This window comes from Fistularia commersonii, chromosome 15 (assembly GCF_037954325.1).
Source record: "Fistularia commersonii isolate RoL2024-O1a breed Wild chromosome 15, RoL_Fcom_v1.0, whole genome shotgun sequence".
Lineage (NCBI taxonomy): Eukaryota > Metazoa > Chordata > Actinopteri > Syngnathiformes > Fistulariidae > Fistularia > Fistularia commersonii.
Genome location: NC_141298.1, coordinates 7,789,322 through 7,810,235, shown reverse-complemented (window position 1 = coordinate 7,810,235; position 20,914 = coordinate 7,789,322). Strand labels below are relative to the sequence as shown.

Below are 20,914 nucleotides of genomic sequence, written 5' to 3'. Positions count from 1 at the left end.
GTACAGAACATTCTGCTTTTGAGACAATTCACTGATATTGCTCTGTACATCGTACGACTAAACAAAATAACATAGAAAATGGCGTGACCTTCACACGCAGACAAATCTGAAAGAGCCCTGTCCAAAGGCGTGAATTTAAACGGGTCTCATAGCTTTATATTCATTGCCTCAAAAAAAAAAAAAAAAAAAAAAAAAAAGGCGCGTTGTAATTGATCCTGAAAACTCAATATAAGCCGTTGCCTCTCCGAGGAAAAACCTCAATTATCCAATCACTCTCATCCCATCGCCCTGCCCTCTGAGACGTCCGAACTCTCATTAAAGTTCCAGGAGCTGGATGCAAAAGAGGAGGGGTGCTGAGGTTCGGAGGTCGGTGCTCTTCCTGTAACACTATCCTGTTTGTGGAATGGGGGGTATTCCTGAAATGACATGCAGTTACCGGGCAACTGAGCAGCAGCTGCACATATCTCCATATCCAGGAAGGGGGGGGCAGGGATGGGGTTGGGATGGGGGGATAGAAGCCCATTGATGCAGCTGTGTTTGAACAGCTCCATCGGTAGGGGCCGCGCTTATCGGATCCCCGCAGGATTTATTTATTTTTTTAAACATTTTTTTTTTCTATAATTCTTCTGGAAAAAAGAAGGGACGCGACAGGTTCCTGCTGTCAGTAACATTTTTTCTTCTCCCCCTGAGTCAGAAGACCGCGGCGTGGAATCGAGATCCGACATAGCTGGGTTGGAGGGGTGTGGTGGGATTACTTTGGCACAATATATACATAAATATATATATATATATATAATCTAAAATGGCAAATAAATAAATAAATGAATAAATATATATTTTTAATTTCTTTATTTTCTTTTTTAATTTTATTTATATATTTTATTATATATTATACAAAAAATATATAGCATATATATTTTATATATATTAGATATTGATGATGTTGCAGTGTAGATTGATAAATCTGGTCACTTTATACTTTCTGTTATTTTGAAGGCAACTTTACATAATTTCAGATAACGACAAACTAGATATGATGTAAAAAAAAAAAAAAGAGCGCAAAACAGGTAAATCCTCGATTTTTGATTAGCTTTAATTTTAAAATGTTCAGGTAATCAGAAAATATATATTTATATTGTAAAAAGTAAAGTAAGATTATTGTTTGTATTATTATTACATGTTAATATTACCAAGAAAATTTGCACCAATGTCTATATAATCAAATTTTCACATCAATAGTACTGATAATCCTTTTGATTTTACTTTATACATAGAGTAATATCCATCAGTATTCTACATATAGTAACATATACGGTATATAGATGATAATAATAATAATTAATACCTTATTAACCAATTATGGATGGGTATTTTGTTTAGTACTTTTTTGTAAAAAAATTCACTTCAATTAATTGAGCATGATGCCCCTTTTTTATCTTTTTATGTTATATGTTTTGCTTTTATTTCTATAGGTTAGGTTTTGTCTTGCAGCAGCCATTATTATTACTATTATATTCAATTGTTGTTTGTTGTAGTTGTAGTTAATATTAATAATAATAATAATAATAATAATAATTAATGAAAATGATTATAGCTGAACCATAAACTCTAAAAATCTAATTACTGGCATGTTAGCATTTTAATTTCTCGAATAGAATAGAATGCACCTGTAATTGTCCCACGATGGGGAAATGTCACTGTATCCATTTTCGTCTTTGTATCTACCAGATCTTTATGATTTTTTTCTTTTTTTTCTTTCAGTATCATGGTTTGGCCTTCTGACCCCAAGATCATTAGAACTGATGTATTTAATCATTTATTTTTCATCATCTGTAAAATATATTATGCGTTTAGTTTATTCAAAATTGAAGACACTCTAAAACAGACGTTAAGCCTATTCAAGCCCCCCTATTTATAGACGTTTTAATGCCCAACAGACGTCTTTATAAAAGTTTCTTGCATTTTGAATGAATACCGATGCCTCATGATTCACTACAAGTGTGTTGGTATAACAGCGTACACGACTAAATTTAAAATTTCGCTTCCGGCAATTTCAAGGTCATTGCCGCGGGAGGCCGAGTCCCGTGGCGAAGCACGTCCATCACTTTTTTTTTTTTTCCCAGCGCAACACTAGCGCCACTCCAGGGGGGGCAGTGCTAACTTATAACAGGGGACGTGTCGGCGACCATTAGTTACTGGCGGACAGCGGGGCTGGCAAGGCAGAGACAGGAGTGGAGATGAAGTATAACGGATCCCCTCTCTTCTGCCGGGGCCTCATTAATCACTGTCCTCTCCCCGCCACGGCTGGAAGGGCTCCTTTGTCCGGGGCCCGGGCGTCATGTGTTTTTGTGCACGCCGGCTCGGATGCGCGGTCGTAGTCCGGGGAAAGATGGCCAAAATAAGAAAAGGGCCGCTGTCTCGTATTAATGCCGCGGCCACGGCGAAGCCGTGATTTCTCACCCGGGTCTAAATTAAGACGTCGTTAACCTACACGGGCAGGAAAAAGCGAGAAAGAGAGATTTTCATTGATTTTCTAATGTTCTGAGTCCCGTACCTTCCCCTTCCCTGGTCTGGATGAAATATGGGAAAAGAGCTCTACCTGTCTGAGCAGAAGATCACCAGATAATTACCATTCAGTGCTTGAGTTTTTTGCTGATTTGGTTAAGAGCTCACTTTTACATTTTTTGGGGGGGGCATTTTTTATATTGAACACATTCCTGATTTTCTTGTAGTTCCTTGCTAATTCTCAGGTGCTCGATGTATTTCATTTAATTCTGCTCAATAGATTTCCTGTTGTACATAAAGTTACTGTATGGGGAGATCTATCTATTTATCTATTTATCTATTTATTTATTTAGAGGTTGGGGGTGTCTTACAAATATCATTACAATTTTTAACCTTTTTGGATATAATTATTATGAATTTGTTGTTGGTCTTGTTATTGTTATGATATTATAATAATTTTATTATAACATCAGAATTCATGTTTTCATACCATAACACAATACAATAATATAATCAATTAAGTAATTACTTTCATGTCATAACATTTTGAAAAAAATACTTTTTGTCTTCCTGGTTCTTTGTTCAAATCTTTGTTCCTGATTTTTCAGCATCAGCAAATGAATGAATGAATGACTGAGTAAACAAATAAATTCATAAACAATCAATAAATAGATTGGTTAATAAAAGAACAAACAAACAAGCAAATAAATGAACAAATAAATAAATAAATAAAAAGGAAGTGGTGAATATACCCTGTTGCAGCCATTGAATAGGGCAGTTTTAAAGAAAACACTATTGGAAAATGTATTTATTTATTTATATGTCAATATTTTTTTTTTCAGGCAGTAGCAAGAATTTAGTAGCTACATTTATTTTATTTTTTGTTTTGTTTTTTTACAGTAGTGTGGTTAATGAAATGGGATTTCAGGACTTTCCCGCCACCACAGAGCCGCGTTTCCCAAAACCCCGGGCGAACATCCGAAAAAGAAGAAATAACTGTTCTTTTTGAAGCAGGATATCACGCTGATGTTCGAATGCTGTGTCACATTCACGCACAAAACGGGGTCCTGACGGTCATTAAAAAAATAAAATAAATCACAAGTCATATCTGATCGCAGTTGCAGATACAATCGCAGACAAGACAGGAAAAAAATGTGATTTTCAGAAATTTACGATATTAAATTGCTGTTTTTTCGATAATATCCCACATTTACGACCATTTATTTTGTAAAAAACAGCAGAATTATCATTTTTCCTCTGACGTTTCCTGCTCCATTAAAAACATCGATCCGTTTCCTGGAGCTTTAAGCTAACGGCTAACCTTTGGTCGGTTACCTCATCACCACAGGCGACTGGATTCAAGCAGATTGTCATCGGGTTATTGATCCTGCTTGAAATAATAATAAAAAAAAAAAAAGGCAAGAAATTTTATGAATACAAAGAGATGCTCTTTTACATGGCAGGTTGATCCTCGTCAACGAAGCTCGATCATTGAGTCGGGCCGAGGCGGGGCGGATGCGACAGGCTCTGGTCCCCGTCTGGAATATAATCCGAGTGAGATGAATTAGTGATGGCATAGCATGTGAGCGTCATAAATTATGAGGTGCAGATAGTGCAGAGAGACCGGCCCGCTTTGCAACCACGGAGTTCCTCACAGTGTGTATGTGTGTGTGTTGGGGTGGGGTTTTTGTGTGTGTGTGTGTGTGTGTGTGTGTGTGTGCGCGAGTGGGGGCGGGGCTACTGATGTTCCGCTTGGCTTCACCTGAAACAATGAATCAAAATGGCGGCTCGAAAGCGAAGTTGGAGATTGAGAGTTTGGTGCTGCGCCGGAAGAAACTGAAAATGAAGATTCAATTATTAACATTGGTAATTGTATTTATTCTTATTATTATTATTTAGGAAAAGGTGAAATGAAATAATAATCATAATTTTAAAAGTCAAAAAGATGTTTTCTTTTGATTATTTTTCTAAAATAGAATAGTCAACAACAGATACAAAAAAGAAATAAAATAATGATAATTCTGCTGCTTGCCTATTATTATTATTATTATTATTATTATTAGTCATTTTATTATTGTCGTTATTATATTATTGATTTTATTATCATTACTACCACGAAAGTAACTATGAAACTAAGAAAAGATAGGAAAAAAAAGAAGGAAAAAAAGTCTGATTATTAGTATCTTATATAATAATACTAGTAACACCAATGCTAAATACCAATTTAATTTGTTCCAGAAGTTGGTTCGGAAGTTGATTTTTTTTTCTCTTAAATTGATTTAGATTATTATTAAAAAAATACAAAAAATAAGCACAAAGATATAAAATGATGCCACACAAGAGATTGGAACATGACATATATGAACTACCGTAATGTAAAATACAGTAAAGTGGCTGAGCGATGATGGAAGCTGCGAGGTGCTCGCTGCTCTCACCTTTTATTGTTTTTATTTTTATGTGATTCCTCATGAATCTTTTTAAGTAATATCTGAAGATTTTAAGAAAAATTTCTTGCCCTTTTTTTTCGAGTTGTTGAAGCTCGCTTGGTGCAAGTTTCGAATTAAGATTTTTTTTTGCTCTCATATTCTTATCATGAAACTTTTTTCGTATTTCAAGGATAAAATTTGCTCCAATCGCATTTTGTAAAAAAAATCGTATAAAAGTGATTTGTATCTTAAGGAGCCACTGTAGTACTATTACTACTACTACTACTAATAATAATGCTAATAAAAGTAATAGTAATTTTAATAATTTTTATAATAATAACGTCGATAATAACAATACTGTCATGACCACAGAATAAAAGTCAATCGCTGTCCCTTCCCTGATTACTGAAGCAGGTTCGTCTTATAGTATGTCGTTTTTGAAACATTACAATACTAACAATAGTTGTTTACAAGAGCGTTTTCTTTTCCAAAGCATAACTGATTGCTCTGGACCACACCATCTCACTTATTGTATTTCATTTTATTCATTATGTGTTATATAATTGTGTTGTGTATTGCCGTCTTCTCCTTGTCTCTCTATGTTTATTTTCTTCGGTAAAGAAGTAGCATTGAGGAAATGACCGTAAAGAGCGGTAAAAGAAAGAGCGTGAATGTCGAAAGATTATTCTGACCGAATCTGAACCGTTCAAACCCGTCTTTGAGACGAGTCGCTGGGTTTTTCCTATGAATTTTCCAAGATTAACAAGCAATTTGAAACCGTCTCATAATCTAAAACTGCGTGTTCGCCGTGGTTTGAACGTCAGAAGGCTTGCCTCCTCAGTTTTGACTTTATTATCTATATATGTATATATATATATATATATATATATATATATATTTTTTTTTTTTACTGACTTTAAATTAATCCTCATTTTCCGTTAAGAAGTGTCTCCGGGCACGACTTCTCCCTACAAAAGATCCCATATATGAAATGAATTTTTCCTCCTATGCCCTTCGGTTCCCGCGTTATTTCCATCACGTCACCTCCACCCCCGTCGCTCCGTCAACCCCCCGAACCTCCGACGCTTCCCCTCTGGCTGCGGCCCGTCACGCTTCCTCCATGCTTCATTTCTTCATTAGGGCTTGTGAGGATTTTGCAGAATAGATTTCCGCTATCGGTGATCCCCACGCCGGCCTGCAAGGACAGAGCGTCTAGACACTTTGGGGAAAAAAAAAAGAAAAGAAAAAAGGAATCACCTTCATGCTGCCACCGAGGCAAGGCTCTGTCTGAAGGAGGGGGTTGGATGATGGAGGGTCTGTATCACGAGAGGGGAGGATGGAGAGAAAAACAGACTGACGTCGGAAATGCGAATTGGGTGCCACCGGGGGTCTCGGGCATGAACCGACACGATCCGCGTCTGTAAGTCCAACCTGCTGCGAATCAACGGCAGGGCGAAAATAACAAGTTCCGCTGGGGGATGATTTTTGACCCGGCTGACGGAAACGTGTTTCTCCGAAGTGGGTTTTATTTTCCGACATGTTCCACTGGAAATGATTAATCCCAAAATAATCACAGACGATAATACTGAGCTGGAACAGTAGATTTTTATTTTTTCATTTTTTTGGGGAGGGGTTTTACATTTTTATTTGTTATATTATTATTCTGATTTTTCAATTTCTATGTTTCCTTTTTTAATATGTTTCAATTATTAATTTGTTTTTTGTTCATTTGTTTTTATGATTTTAATTTTATATTTCCTTTTTTCTAGTTAACTTAACATTAATTGTCCATTTTATTTTTATGTGATTTCTCATGAACCGTATTTAGGTGTTATCTGTAGATTTTAAGCACTTTTTTGCCATTTTTTTGACAACATATTTTTTTTAATATTCAAATTATTCTCACTTTTGTTTTTATGTATTGTTATTTTTGCAAATTTTGGATAATAGATTTTTTTCTATTTTTATTTGCATCTCCCTGAGGTAATTTTGTAGCAAATTCATTCATTTCTTTCTTTTGAAATAATTTCTTCGTAAAGCGGAGGCACATGCACTCTTGCATAGACACACAAACACACACACATAAACACACATACACACACACACACACGCACACACACACACACACACGCACACACACACACACTTTCTCTCTAATAGCATGTAATGACAATGAAAGTGTCTCAGCACAGTCTGGGCGAAGGATTAGTCACTCCAGACGCTTGAGTCCATCTCCATAAAGATTCAGATCCATGTGTTTTTCTTCGCCGGGAATCTACAATAATATCATCTCTCCTCTTTCAAACACTGAATCCTCCCGGTTCCTTGGCTAATGTCTCTCAGGATTCCTCATTTCACAGCCGCTGATGAGAACTGTCGTCTGGTGGAATCACTTGGCAGCGGCAAAATGAACTTTTTCGCTCTGATGGGATTATGAGAGCAGCCGGGTAATAAACTGATTTTTTTTTTTTTTTTTTTTTTCTTCTTTCTGTCTTTCTTTCTTACTCCGTGTTTATCGCGCGATGTTTTTTGCACCTCTAGCGGAGCGTGAGCTAATTGGTGAGCCAGGCCCCTGACCTTTGACCTCCTGGGGGGGGGGGGGCAGGCACTGCCATTTATGATTTCATTTTTGTCCCAATCAAGACGTGAGCTGAACGTGTCGTCGAGGGTCTTTGAACACATCATCTTGCTCTAATCAGAAACTCATTAGACCACTAGAAAGACATGGATATACATATATATATATATATATATATATATATATTTGTGTGTGTATTTGTATGTAGATATGTACAAGTACACAAACAAACACATATATGTATATATATATATATATATATGCACATATACACAGACTCAGAGGCATTGCACTCTATATATTATGCCTTTGAAATGGTCTGATAGGTCTCTTGGTGTGTTTCTGAAAATAGCAAGATGATGTGTTTCCTCTTCATGCTGTGGTCCTCAAACAGAGGCCTAGGTGTTTGAAGGCCCTGCGTTGGGTCCTTGCTGCAGAATGTCTTCTGGATGGAGATCTCAGATGTTCTCCCTGGAATCTGCTGGAGCCATTCTCCCATCTGCGCCAACTGACCTTATCACCGCCAGGATCACCTTTGCCTTCACGCCCCGAATCTTTTCCAACTCCTCCCCTAGGCGATGGAATTTCTCCACCTCTTTGCGCTTCTTCTTACCGATGTTGCTGTAGCTTCATATCACAACATTCTCCTATGTGGTCGTCTGTTGCATCTTGTTCGCCACCACAGTGTCCGGTAAGTTCGCCATCTCTGCTTTGGAAGGGGAACACCTAATACACCTTGCTCTCGCTTGTTTTGGATCACCTTCATAGATGTCGTCTACAAAACCCAGACTCTGTAGGCTCGACGGTATAACTCATTTCGTCGGTATGTGCTGGATTCTCTTTGCACCCGGGGGGTCTCTATGGGTGCATTTGACCTCCGACCTCCGTGGAACACTGGTTCAAGGCTTGCTCTTGTGCTGTCTTTCAGCCCCACTTGACTTGTATGCTTCTGCCACGTCAGCCGTTTTTCCCAGCTGTCAACTGCTACATGCCACGCAGGGGTTGGTCTTTCCATGACAGCCCCTCCGGCGCTCCTCAAATGTATTTCTGCTGATTGAAGTATTCACTTAGCAGATCACATATATATATTTATATATACTGTAATTTCCAGACAATAAGACGCAGCTTTTTTCACTTAAGCAACGATGCAGCTAATATATTGATTGTTTTTTTGGGGGGGGCTAACAAGCTTCACAGCGCTAAAAAAATATCCTTGTCACATCGGACCGATGAAACGACACTCCGACACCGAAAAACACGACTTTGACGGTTTAAGTGCGCAGGAGGAAGCCCAAGATAGCGATCGGCTAGCTGGTGCGGCTTATGTTGAGGTGCGCTAAATAGTCCAGAAATTACGATATATATATTAATTTCCATTATATGGATTTTTTTTTACTACATTTTCATTTAATCCTTGTGATTATTAATTTATTATTAAATTATAATTTCTTTTTATGTTTCAATTTTTTGTGGGCCTATTTTCCTTTTTTTTCCATTTTTTAAAATTTCTCTTCAAGATACTGGATTCACCGCGTGTCTCATTTGCTTAAAGAAGTAAGAATAAATAAATTGACAGTGACTAGCAAATTAACATTTGCTAATTAGAGACATTATGGCGCATTATGAAAAGAAAAATACAATGAAAAAAATAGGAAATGAACACCTGGGGGTCCATCATCCCGCTCATTTTTCAACCTTGTTCCGACTTTGTGCCTCCTCTGCTCAACGGAAGCCCGGCTTGCATGTAAACACAATGCGGGGTATTTAGTTGGCCATTGAACAAGCCCGTTCATACAGCTTCCTGTTAACTACTTATCGACAGGAGACAAGGGGCCGCTCTGTACCGTCATGCTAACATCCAGGGACTGTCTAGATTATTTTTTTTTCCCATTCACATGCTAAACAGGCTCTGTTGTCACAGTGGGCATTTAAGAAAAGACAGCAGACGCATCCCTTTTTTCCATTAAAGTTGCGTTTGGCAGAACGGAACAGCATTTCGGAAGGAAGCGTGTGCTTGAAAGGAATAAGAAAAAATACGTTGATGAAGATCAATGTCTTTCCGATGAGAGGAATCCAGCTCGCGGCGGTGTTTTTCCTGATGTAAAGGCGAATATTTCAGCAAGAGCGTTTTGGTAAGAAAATGGGCTGTTCGTAGGAAATAGAGGTTCAGGAGCTCAAAAAAAATCAATTATTTAAAAAAACTAAATAATAAAATAAAAAAATTATAGAAATAAAAACAAATAATGAAATAAAAATAAATATAATAAAAATGTAAAAATATTACTCAAATGCCCCCCCAAAAATCCATGGTGGTTGCTGAAAGTGCCAGATGCAATTAGCTCATGACTACAAGGATATTTCTTAAAAAAAAAAAAATGAAAGTAGCGAGGGATCATTGTGAGATCAGCTTGAATGTGACGAAAATAATTACAGTTTACGATAAAATACAGAAAAGTGTATCAGTCTTAGAAAAAGAAATGGAAGATATAAAAAAAGGAAAGGAAAAAACTATATATCTTTAAGAATTCTAGTAAATGGTAAGAAAAATGAAGCAGTTAAACTTCAAGTTGCTTTACATCTAAAACGAGATGAAAAGTTTAAATTATGTGGGAAAAAAATAAATTAAGAATTTAAACATTTGACGGGCTGACCTCTGAGTCACATTCACTCCTTTTATTTAAAATCTCAGCAATGTAAGATTTCTCAAATATTCAGTGATTTTTTTTTTTTTTTTAATCTCCTATCCGTGACTCCAAACAAGAAAATCTTGATTGTTATCTGGGCTAATATTTATTCGCCTTTTTTTTTCCTAGCAGGTTTCCCACATAAATGTGAGTTGGAAGGCAACTTTTGACCCTTAGATAGTACTCGATGCTTTTATTTCGGCAGTCTGGACCATCTCTAGATGAAGAGATGAAGAGATGAAGATGAAATTATGTTGTATATTTTATTTTATTTTTTTTTGGAATATACCAATCTGTAGGGACTATCCCTCTATCCATCCATCTAGTCTTTGTCTCTTTTCCTGCTCAATTCAAACAAACTCCCGACCGACTAGACATCAGGAATGTGGGAAGTTGAGAAAAAAAAAAAGGGAAAATGTATACTTGCACTTGGTCGCCGGCGTGAAAGTATGTTTGTGCAAGACGTCCGTAAGCACACAAAAACCGCTGTTGGAAAAAAAAATATCACTTAGTGAGAGAGTTTGCATAGCCATGGGGAGGGGAAAGAGGCGAATCAGGCGGGGGGTCGAATGGAGTGCGAAAGCATTGCGGAATTTCTGCTCTCTGTATATTTGCGCTTCTTTTTTTCCCCCCCGAGTTCGTGATGGGATCGTGTTTCCTGGACAATCTTCTAGAGGTCTACACTCAAACTGTCATCTCGATACTGCAATAATGTGCGGCGTGGGCCTGCAATGGCGCCAGTTGCCACCGGGTTCGACCTTCGACCCGCTTTCTAATAAACGTCTGGGGTGGCGGCGGCAGGATCCCATTTGAGCAGCCATAAGTGGATGGTGTCTCACTTCTTCAAAGTTTTTCATTTATATTGGAAACCGTAAACTGTCAGCTTCTTAAACTGTTTTGTGGTGATATATATATATATATATATATATATTGGGAGATTGATAGATAGGATCATGACAGGGAGCCTACTTTAATAATAAAGTGTAAACCAGTAAACAAACAAGATAGATATATAAGAAATAATCAAACCCTCAGAAAATTCATAAATACATCTGTGCTTAAACTCGTCTGATAAACAGGCATGATTTTAGAAAAAATAAATAAACAAATAAACAGAAAAAGCTGTTGAACTTTTAGAAGCAAATGGTCTTATGATAATTAGATAAATAACCAAAATTTGTTAAATAAATAATTAATTGCAGCAATAAAAGGTCTGGGAATTTACAGAAACAAAAATTAACTTAAGGGACCCACAGAAAAATCTCTACAAGTTCTGTGACAATAGTGATGGAATTTGAAAGCATAATCAGTATGATGTGCGTCAGGGTTGGATCAATAATGATGCGCTGGGGAAAAAAAAATATCCTTGGTAAAAGCGAAATAAAAGAAAAACAGCCAAACATAACATCACACAAATAGAGGGAAATATTGATTTAAAGGGACATTCTTTCTCAAAAAACACCAGGTTCTATGTTCAGCTAGGATCACTATTTTTCGGGGAAGCATTAAACCTGGGGAGCAGTGACCCCCCCCCCCCCCCCCCCTCCAAACGGGGATCCACTGAATGGATTTCATTAAAAGTGTCAAAACTAACAAGGAAATTTAACAAAGGCAATTAATGAAGTGTTAATTAAAAAATAGATGGAAAAGATAACACCTGTTCACACACACACACACACACACACAAAGCAAATCTCTTATGACGTGACAAGACTCGAACCACACGGTAGTATCGTGTCGTATTGAAAAAAAAAAAACAAACTTGCTTTCTTTTTCTTTTTTCATTAAAGAGAAGCCACGTGTTAATTCCTGAATTTTATTATTTAATTCATTTCTGTATGATTCTGTATGAATTAATAGATTATAAATTAATAGAACTACATATTTCTATTAAATTATAATATATATGACAATATAAGTGCTAATCTACATTGAGCACCCAATGACATCTCAGATGTCATTGGGTGAGAGAGAGATCATCAAAAGTCAGTGCAAAAAAGGGGTAAACTGAATGACACTATGAAATTAATTAAAAAAAAAATGAAATAAAATGTTAAATTGTGGTAAAGAACCAGCATATTAATTAAAATAAACAGTAGAAACTAATAGAATCTAAACAAATAAATTGAAAATCAAATCTCCCAAAATTCAATTTGTTCCCGAATAAACTAAATAAAATAAAGTGGAATAGAATAAATTGAAATTAAATTTAATAGAAAGAAAAGATGGACAGATATAACTGATTTCGTAATTAAATTTAAAATAATGAAAAATGTCTCATGCCAATGAATCAGTGGCAGTTGCCCAAAGTGTAGGAAGAAATTGCTTCTTAAAATAAAATAAATAAAACTAAAAAGGCTGAGGGAAACAATCAGTGTTTTGAGGAAAAACAAATGTAAAAAAAATATAAAACAGATAAATAAAATGAACTAGAAGGAGAAAAATGACTCGATCTTTAATTAAAATTTAATATTGAAAAAAAAAAAAAAGAAAACTCAAATGCCAGAAAAATCAATCAATAAAATAAATACAGAAAAAAACTACAAATGAGGTCGAATTCTCAAAATTAACAATAAACTCTTGTCCCGAAACTCCTGGCCAGGAAACAGTTATAATTATGAAAAACAAGAGGCAGAGCAAAATACAAAGAGTAGGGTCAGATGGAGAAGGTTTACTCGCTGTGGCGACCCCTGAAGGGAAAAGCCAAAAGGAGAAGAAGAATAGATATCAACAAAAGCAATCATTTAATGGGTTCATCAGAAAACTAGTATTTTTAACATTTTTATCTCATTTTATTCTTTTTTCCTGTCGTCTATGTGTGCAATACAGCCACTCCCTGTTGCGTGATGTTGTTCATCCAAATCAGGCACTTTCTGCTCATGACGGTACTCCTGCCTCGCTCTCTACCGAACATGTGACAGGGCAAATAAATAATTTAAAAATGAACAGCCTTAAAAATTATCCGTGGAAAAAAAAAAATCATGTCAGTGTCAGCCCCCCAAAGAAAGAAAAAAAAAAATCATTGCCTTAATATGCTTTCATAATAATAATAATAATAATATTGACAAGCATTACAACAACAACAACAATAATAATATATTATTAAGAGCTATGGTTGCCAATAAAAATGAGATTTATTTCAGGGTCTGACCATCATAAGGAACAATGACAAAACAGTAAAACAAAAAACAAACAAAAAAAAATCAAAACGCCAAGCTTTTCGGGGTCTTGCGTGTTCCATTCATTACGGGGCGCTGAAAGCTTTAGGGGCCCTCATTCCCTCATGTCGGGCGGGGGAGAGAGATGGACCCTCACGGCACATGGAGAAAAAGGCTCCCTTCATTTCCTGCGGGTTAGAGGGGGGAGGAGGAGGAGGATTGGGGTGGCTGACGCGAGGAGGAATCTTTTAACGTCGAGCAAATGTGGACATCATGGAGAAGCTCTGTGATCTGATGGAGAGCAGGGAGGCAATAATCCCTGATGCACCTCCGCAGACTCCCGTAATCCTCGGGGTTTTTTCACCCCGGACCCCCCATCCCACTTTTTTTTTTTTTTTTTTTTTCTTCCTCTCCCATGCTGTTGGAACAGTGATTGATACTGACAGGCATTATTGGAACTGCTCCAGTATTGAGCGAGGGCGCCATGGCAACCGTGACACGTAACAGCGAGAGGCAATTGTCCATGTCCGCTGACAGGCTCAGATGATCTTTTAATGATGGCGCTGAGCAGAGATCGCTGATATATTGATATAACACATATTCCATGTCCGTGACTTCGTGCTGTGTTTCCTTTTTATTGACGTGGTAAGACCTTTCTATTCCTCAATATAAACGTAACAAAAAAATAGTTTCCTGCTGTCTTGGATGGCCAATCCTCTGACGGTCTCAAAAAAATCTGTCTCAAAAAAATGAAGGACAGTAAATTAGAATATGAAAATATCAATTAAAAAATTAAATAAAGTAAAATAAAATAGAATTAGAATAAAATCAAATAAAATTAAATAAAAAATAGAGGGAAAAAAACAGCATTTTTATGAAAAATCAAGAAAAAATTATGGAACTAAAACAAATAGAAATAGACATAAAGATTTTTTTTATATTCAATACCAAGGTAAAATAAATATAAAAAACAAAACAAAACAAATTCATTTATATGTTGAAAAATCTATAAATAAAATAAAATCATATAAAATAAAACAAGGTTAAATTCTAAAATTCTGGTCATCCTGTCCTTGCATATCACTTTATCTATTTTTATCATTCCAATGTTGTTGTCGCTCTCCTTTTCATGTCTCTTTTAATTTTTATTATTAGTTTAATGTCATTTCTGATCTGTGCTGCTGCAACACCCGAATTTGCCCTCTGGAGATCAACAAAGCATCATCTTAAAAGGAAATGAACGAGAAATTCTCACAAAAATTGACTGTAACTGGAAAAAAAAAACTTTTGGGAAAATTTGCCTTGAAGCAAACCTTTCGGATAGCACATGTGCTAACAAATGATGCTAGCCGTTTTGTCAGGGTGAAATATGTTGAATTCCCCTTTTGAGTTCGGGGGGGGAAGGAGAGGCTGCCGAATGTCAGGACGCTCTGCTGAAACAACACCCCCTTCTCCGGGCGCTTGCCCTCCGCCGGGGTTTTACAGTAATGAGCATCGGGGAAAAAAAGAAGAATAGGGCTCCTTGTTGCCGCGGGGATCGACGAACGGATGCTCTTCGCATCTGCACATCCAGCACATCTATTTCTAGGCCCGTTCTGTCTTTGTGCCGGCTCCTGTTCCCGGCTCTGTTGCGCGGAAATATGTATCGCGAATAAAAGACCACGTCCCGCTGCGGAGTTCGCTCAGCTTCTCCGGAGCGAGTTTGACCCGCTTTGATGGAATGGAAACTATATCATCTGGGACGCACAACGGTCCCTGGTTTGATTCTGTGCATATCATATTTCTGAGTTAGTAACAGGTTATGCACCGCTATATGACTACATTCGCAGCTTGCTAATTACGAGCAAATCGGCATCCGGACACAGTTTTCATTTAAATCGAGCTGCGAACAAGCCCTCGGTGTAAGAACAAACAAATCTGCAGGCTTTCTGTGTTGTGCGTTGTAGCGTAGCATCAGTCGAACGCGCTGCTCAGTGTTGTTTACATCGTTCATTGTTGTGTTTTCCAGTTATCATGCTTTTTTTCCAGCGTTATGCCCTCATTATGGCTCCCAAGAAGGTTAGAAATGCTAGCGCTCGAGGTGCTAAGAAGAAGTTAAGAATGACAGTCGATCTGAAAAAGGAAATAATAGCTAAATCTGAGCGTGGTGGTAATGTTACAGATCTCGCCAAATGCTACGCAAAGGCTTGCTAAAACCATCTGTATAATCCTGGAGAACAAAGATGCTCCAAAGAGGGCTGATTCTTTTATTCTACATTAGTGAAGAAAAATGATTCTTAGTTTGGATGAATGAAAGACAGCTAGCTGGCGATAGTTTTAGTATTTGGGAGAAAAAGGATGCACTAAAGACGGTTGATGTGGCTAAAGGGTGACTATGCTAATGAAGGGTTTCAAATATAATATTAATCATTTATACTTTATCAAACCCTCATGCGGGAAGTCGAAAATCAAACCAGGAATGTTCAGTTCCCAAGTCTAAGAAGAAGTAGAAAGGTTGTTTGTTTGTTTCGATGAAAGAAAGCGAGATAGTGGTAGCATTAGCGTCAGCAAGGGTTTCATGTGCGCAAAGGCTTTAGTTTTTCTGATTTAGTGACAGAAACAGCAAGTACAAGTGCTGTCAAGGAGAGAAAGAACACCGGAAACACAACAATCATGTTAATAAGTTTATCTTTTAGTCCGTTCTGTAACTTTGCCACAAATAAACCCATAAAAGTATCTCAAAAGAGAGCAGTATCTTTTGGGTACTGGAGAACAGATCAATCGGATTTACATTGATTTCAATTGGAAACTGATTCGGTTCCCAAACATATCGGTTTCCGGACGGATTAAAAGAACAAATTAAATTCGTAAACTGAGGTTCTTCTGTACATTTATATATGATATGAATGAGAGAGTGATTTATTTATTTTTTTTAATGACTTAAATATATATATTTTTTTCTTCATATGAAGGGTGGATGATTGCAAGTCTTTATCCAACCTGTGAATGGGAGAGTGGATAGTTTGTTTCAGTTTGAGCGTTTTATATAAAGAAGGAATGAATGGTATAGTTATATCAATAGTTGGTTGTTGGTTTTCTTTTTTTTTTTCATTTGTTTTCCAAAAGATAAGAAAATCGGGCGTATGATGTTATTAACAAGAGACATCGATGCTGTCCGCCGCTACCTGGAAGTAATGAACTGAGAATAATTGTGCCAAAGAGAATCTAAAAATATCAAGAAAAGGACATTGGAGAATTCAAGGACACATCTGCATCTGCTTCTTTTAGCATTGTTATTATGTAAATAATATGCAGAAAGAAAGAAAGAAAGAAAGAAAGAAAGAAAGAAAGGAGAGATATTCTGATGATTAAGATATAGATAAAATAATGTTTTAGCCCTGTCTGCTCCGTCTACTCCTACATTATACTATGTAAAATAATGACAAATCATAATCATAGTCATAAAACTATTGTTCAATGGGAAAAAAAAAATGGGGATTTCTTTTTCCCGTCATTCTTCTGAATAAGGACGTTAGCATGTTAGAAAACAATGGCTTCAGCTAATTACAACGCACTAATTCCGGTAATAAAATCCTAAATTGCTAGCGGATATGGATCTGGGACCTGGAGACTCTCCAGCGCTTTATTAAAAGGCAGGATAAAAAAAAATAAAAAAAAACAGTAATAAATCATGAGGGTCTAATTTGGCAAAGGTGAGGGAGAAGAAAGGATTTCCGAGCCTCGGTGTCGAAATGCTCAAAACCGGAGCCGTCCTGTTTCATCCAAAAACTGATTTTGTTCTTCAAAGAGGTCTTCTGATCATCCTCGGGGAAGCAGAGTGGACCAGCTGACGGGAGGTGCTGAGTTGTTGATACGATTCATATATTTTTTCATTTTTTATTTTTTTTTCAATATTTATTTAGCTATCTATTTATTTTTTCCTGTCGTATCTGGTTGCATGGATCCAGAACACTGCTCTGGTGGCGAGAATTACGCTTGCTATTTTCAACAAGCTGGATCAACAATGCTGTGCAGAAAACAAACAAACAGATAAATAAATAAATAAATAATGCATAAATAAATAAAAGTGCCTGTATAAATAAGCGAATATAAAATATATAAAATATATTTAAAAAAAATAATAAATATGTAAAAAAAATTATTAATAAATACATAAATAAATAATTTTGTACCCTCAACTTATTCGCAGAAAATATATAGTAAATATGGAAAACCTTAAAAAAAAGAAAAAAAAAAAAAAACACCCTGGAAAAAAAAAAACACATATATCATTTAGTTGGAAAATAAATAATACAACAACTGCTACTACTAATAACAATAACAATAAAAAAAAAAATGAACAAAATCATAATAACATTATTATTATAATCATTATACTATAATATATATTATAACAATACTAATGCTACAACTACTACTACTGTTAATAGTAATAAGAAATCTAGTAATAATCATAATATATTACTATTATCATCATCATCTTTGTCATTATCATCAATAATTATATATTTGGTAATTTTTCTATTAACATATCTGTGAGGGTCAGATGAACAAAGGGGCAAAGATGTGTGTCTTAATTCCTTTTGTTTTCCTTTTCCTATTGTTTTCTTACTCTCCGTCTGACCTGTAACGTGGGCAGTCGGCGTTATTCCAGCCAGAAGGCAAAGTCCCTGAACAGACCACTCTGTTCTAAAATATTGATTCATTGCAGTGATTAGTGGGGGTTTGTAGTTTTTTTTTCTTTCATTTTTTTTTTTTTTTCCTAAAGAGCTGGTTACTGCTGGAAGTTAACGACCGAACTTGCAGGGTCAGTCGAGGTGAGGTCGAGCTGGCATGAATCTCTGGAACATTCCGGCCTGTTATCTGGCCCCCCCGCCCCCCTCGGGGCCCCCTCCTTGGCCGGGGGTTGATGGATGGCGATAGTGACTCACTACCTGAGGAAAATCTGCGTCTGAGTTCACGGGGGGAAGAGGCTCGGACATATGTAATGGCAGGAAGTTCGTGCGGATTGTCAACGGGTTTTTTAATTCATTTAATTTTTTCATTTCTCAAGGTGATGAATACTCTTCTGAATCAGCCCCGGTCTACTGCCTCCTTTATGCTTTTGCTTTTTTTTTTTTTAAATTTATTATTTTTTTCATTTATTTATTTTTTTTAGATAACAACAATTCTGTATGTTTTCTGATTTTTAAGGGTGTCATATGACCTGGTTTTGTTGTTCTATTATTCTCACCACACACGCCTAGCGTTTAGGCGTTTATTAGGAGATTATTATCGACCTCTGCAATCTGGTGTTTAAACCATCTTTCGCTTGAGAGGATCAAGTGAGCTGGAGTTTTGGGCGATGTTTTAAAAATTTTGTGAGAAGAAAAAAAAAGCGATCGATGGGAATACAAGTTGCTCCGGGCTACCTTGGTTCAAAATACTACCTTGACTTGTGTTTACCGGCTGACCACTTGAATAGGAACTATTTTATGGTTTCCATGGCCTTAATATTGATTTTATTATACCGTTGCCACTACTTTACAAGTCACATTTATTGATTTTTTTTTTTCTACTTTTGGTCTTATATCCTTCTCTTTTTTGTAAATAGTTTTTTTTTAATATTTTTTAAATGTTTAAACATAATTCCTTTTTTTGAAGTTCATTTCTCTCTTATTTATTTATTTTTGATTTTTTTTTTTTCATATTTAATTTTAATGTCTATTTTATTTTAATATTTCTGATATTTTTTATTATTTCATTTTGAAATTATTTTCAATTTCAAATTTCATTTTAACTTATATTTTTATTCATTCATATTTTCCAGTCAAGATGGCTGTTTGGATCGCTTTAAATCCTGATGTGACCCCAAAGTCCTCATAAGGGGACGGAAAAGTTTTCATGGACTATGCAGTTCCAACAGCATGTTAATTTTTATTTTTCAATCTAAAATATTTTAAATAGAAAATCATTTTTAATTTTAATTTTAATTTTAATTTTAATTTTAATTTTATTCATTCACATTTTTCAGTCATAACGTGCTTGCTTTTCGGATCCCTTTAAATCCTGACATGACCCCCAAGGTCCTCATAAGAGGATGGGAGGGCCGTTCGCCTCCACTGCATGTTCGAAGTGAAGTATATTTTATGTTCTTCTTTACTACCTACAGATGCTGGGGTCAGGGGGGAGATGCCGGGAATAGCGACTTTTTTTTTTCTTTTTTTATTCGTTTAACACACCCAAAGACATCTCATCCGAAATCACGCTGTTTATGTTGGGGTTGGTCACGGCGCCGGCGCCGGGGAAACGGCTGCCGTGGCCATGTTTCAAAACAGCCGCAAAGTTCAGTTCCATCAATCTTCGTCCGGGTTACGTCGAGGATGCGAACAGGAGTTTCATCCAGAAAGAGACACGCGGAGGAGTCATCCCTTTCCTGCTTTTACGACAGGAAGCTACTGAAATGAAAAGCAGCAGATCCGAATCTTTAACCTTTTTTTTTTTTTGCAAGGTTTATCCTTCAGATGGTTGGTTGTTTGCTCCTCAAAAAAAAACCTTATTAGAAATGGTTTTATTTTATTTATTTTTTCCCAGCAACCAGTTTTGGCTCCTCGGGGATTTCTGTTCAGTCACTCCCGCGGTGAATCAAAATAGGAGGTCGGATTAAGCTTTCTGTGGCTCCAGGAATCTGATGAAGAGATAAATAATGACATAGTTTTAATTGGAATTTTTTTCTATTTAAAGACGTCGATACCTCCTGGGTTTTGTTCACTTCGGTTTCCCCCTGGTGGGACGTGCAGCTGGATCTCCGCTCAATGCCAGATGACCCCCCGTCCCCTCTGATTTGGACTCGGTGAACAGGCAGATACACAAACAGGTCATCACATTTTTGTAAATAAATAACTAAATAAATGAATAAACATCAAAGATTTCTGCCCGACCAGTATGGCTCGGGATAGGCGAACAAGATCGACTTGCAGGATGAGTTCCAGAATTTAAAAAATTAAATAAAAACAAAAAGAAAGATAAATACATTAAACAATGTGTATACAATATGTATACATATATCTATATATCTATATATATATATATATATATATATATATATATATATGTGTGTGTGTGTGTGTATTTATATATATATATACATAGATATATGTGTGTTTGCGCGTATATATATTCCCCAATTTATTTATGCATATATATATATATATACATATATATATATGTGTGTTTGTACAATATAAATATATGTGTGTGCATATATATTTCCCAATTTATTTATGTATATGTGTATATGTGTATATGTATATATATATATATATATATATATATAAACCACAGTATTTGGCAAATGCATAGATCTGTCTATATAGATATTGATGCAGATATTGATACAGATATCAATGAATTAAAAAAATAGGAACTAACAACAACCGATAATTTTGTATAAAAAAAGCCTTAATAATAATAATAATAACAATATTCTATTATTATTATTATTATTATTGTTATAATAATAATAATTATTATTATTATCATCATTAATCATAGTCATGATCATAATCATAATAAGACACATTA

At 35.9% G+C, this 20,914-nt stretch overlaps 1 protein-coding gene across 7 annotated transcripts in view; it reads left to right on the top strand.

The window, feature by feature from the left end:
- The window catches only part of ncam1a (neural cell adhesion molecule 1a), a 343,382-nt gene that overhangs the window by 25,412 nt on the left and 297,056 nt on the right, over positions 1-20,914 (top strand). The gene's annotated exons all lie outside the window — the stretch shown is intronic.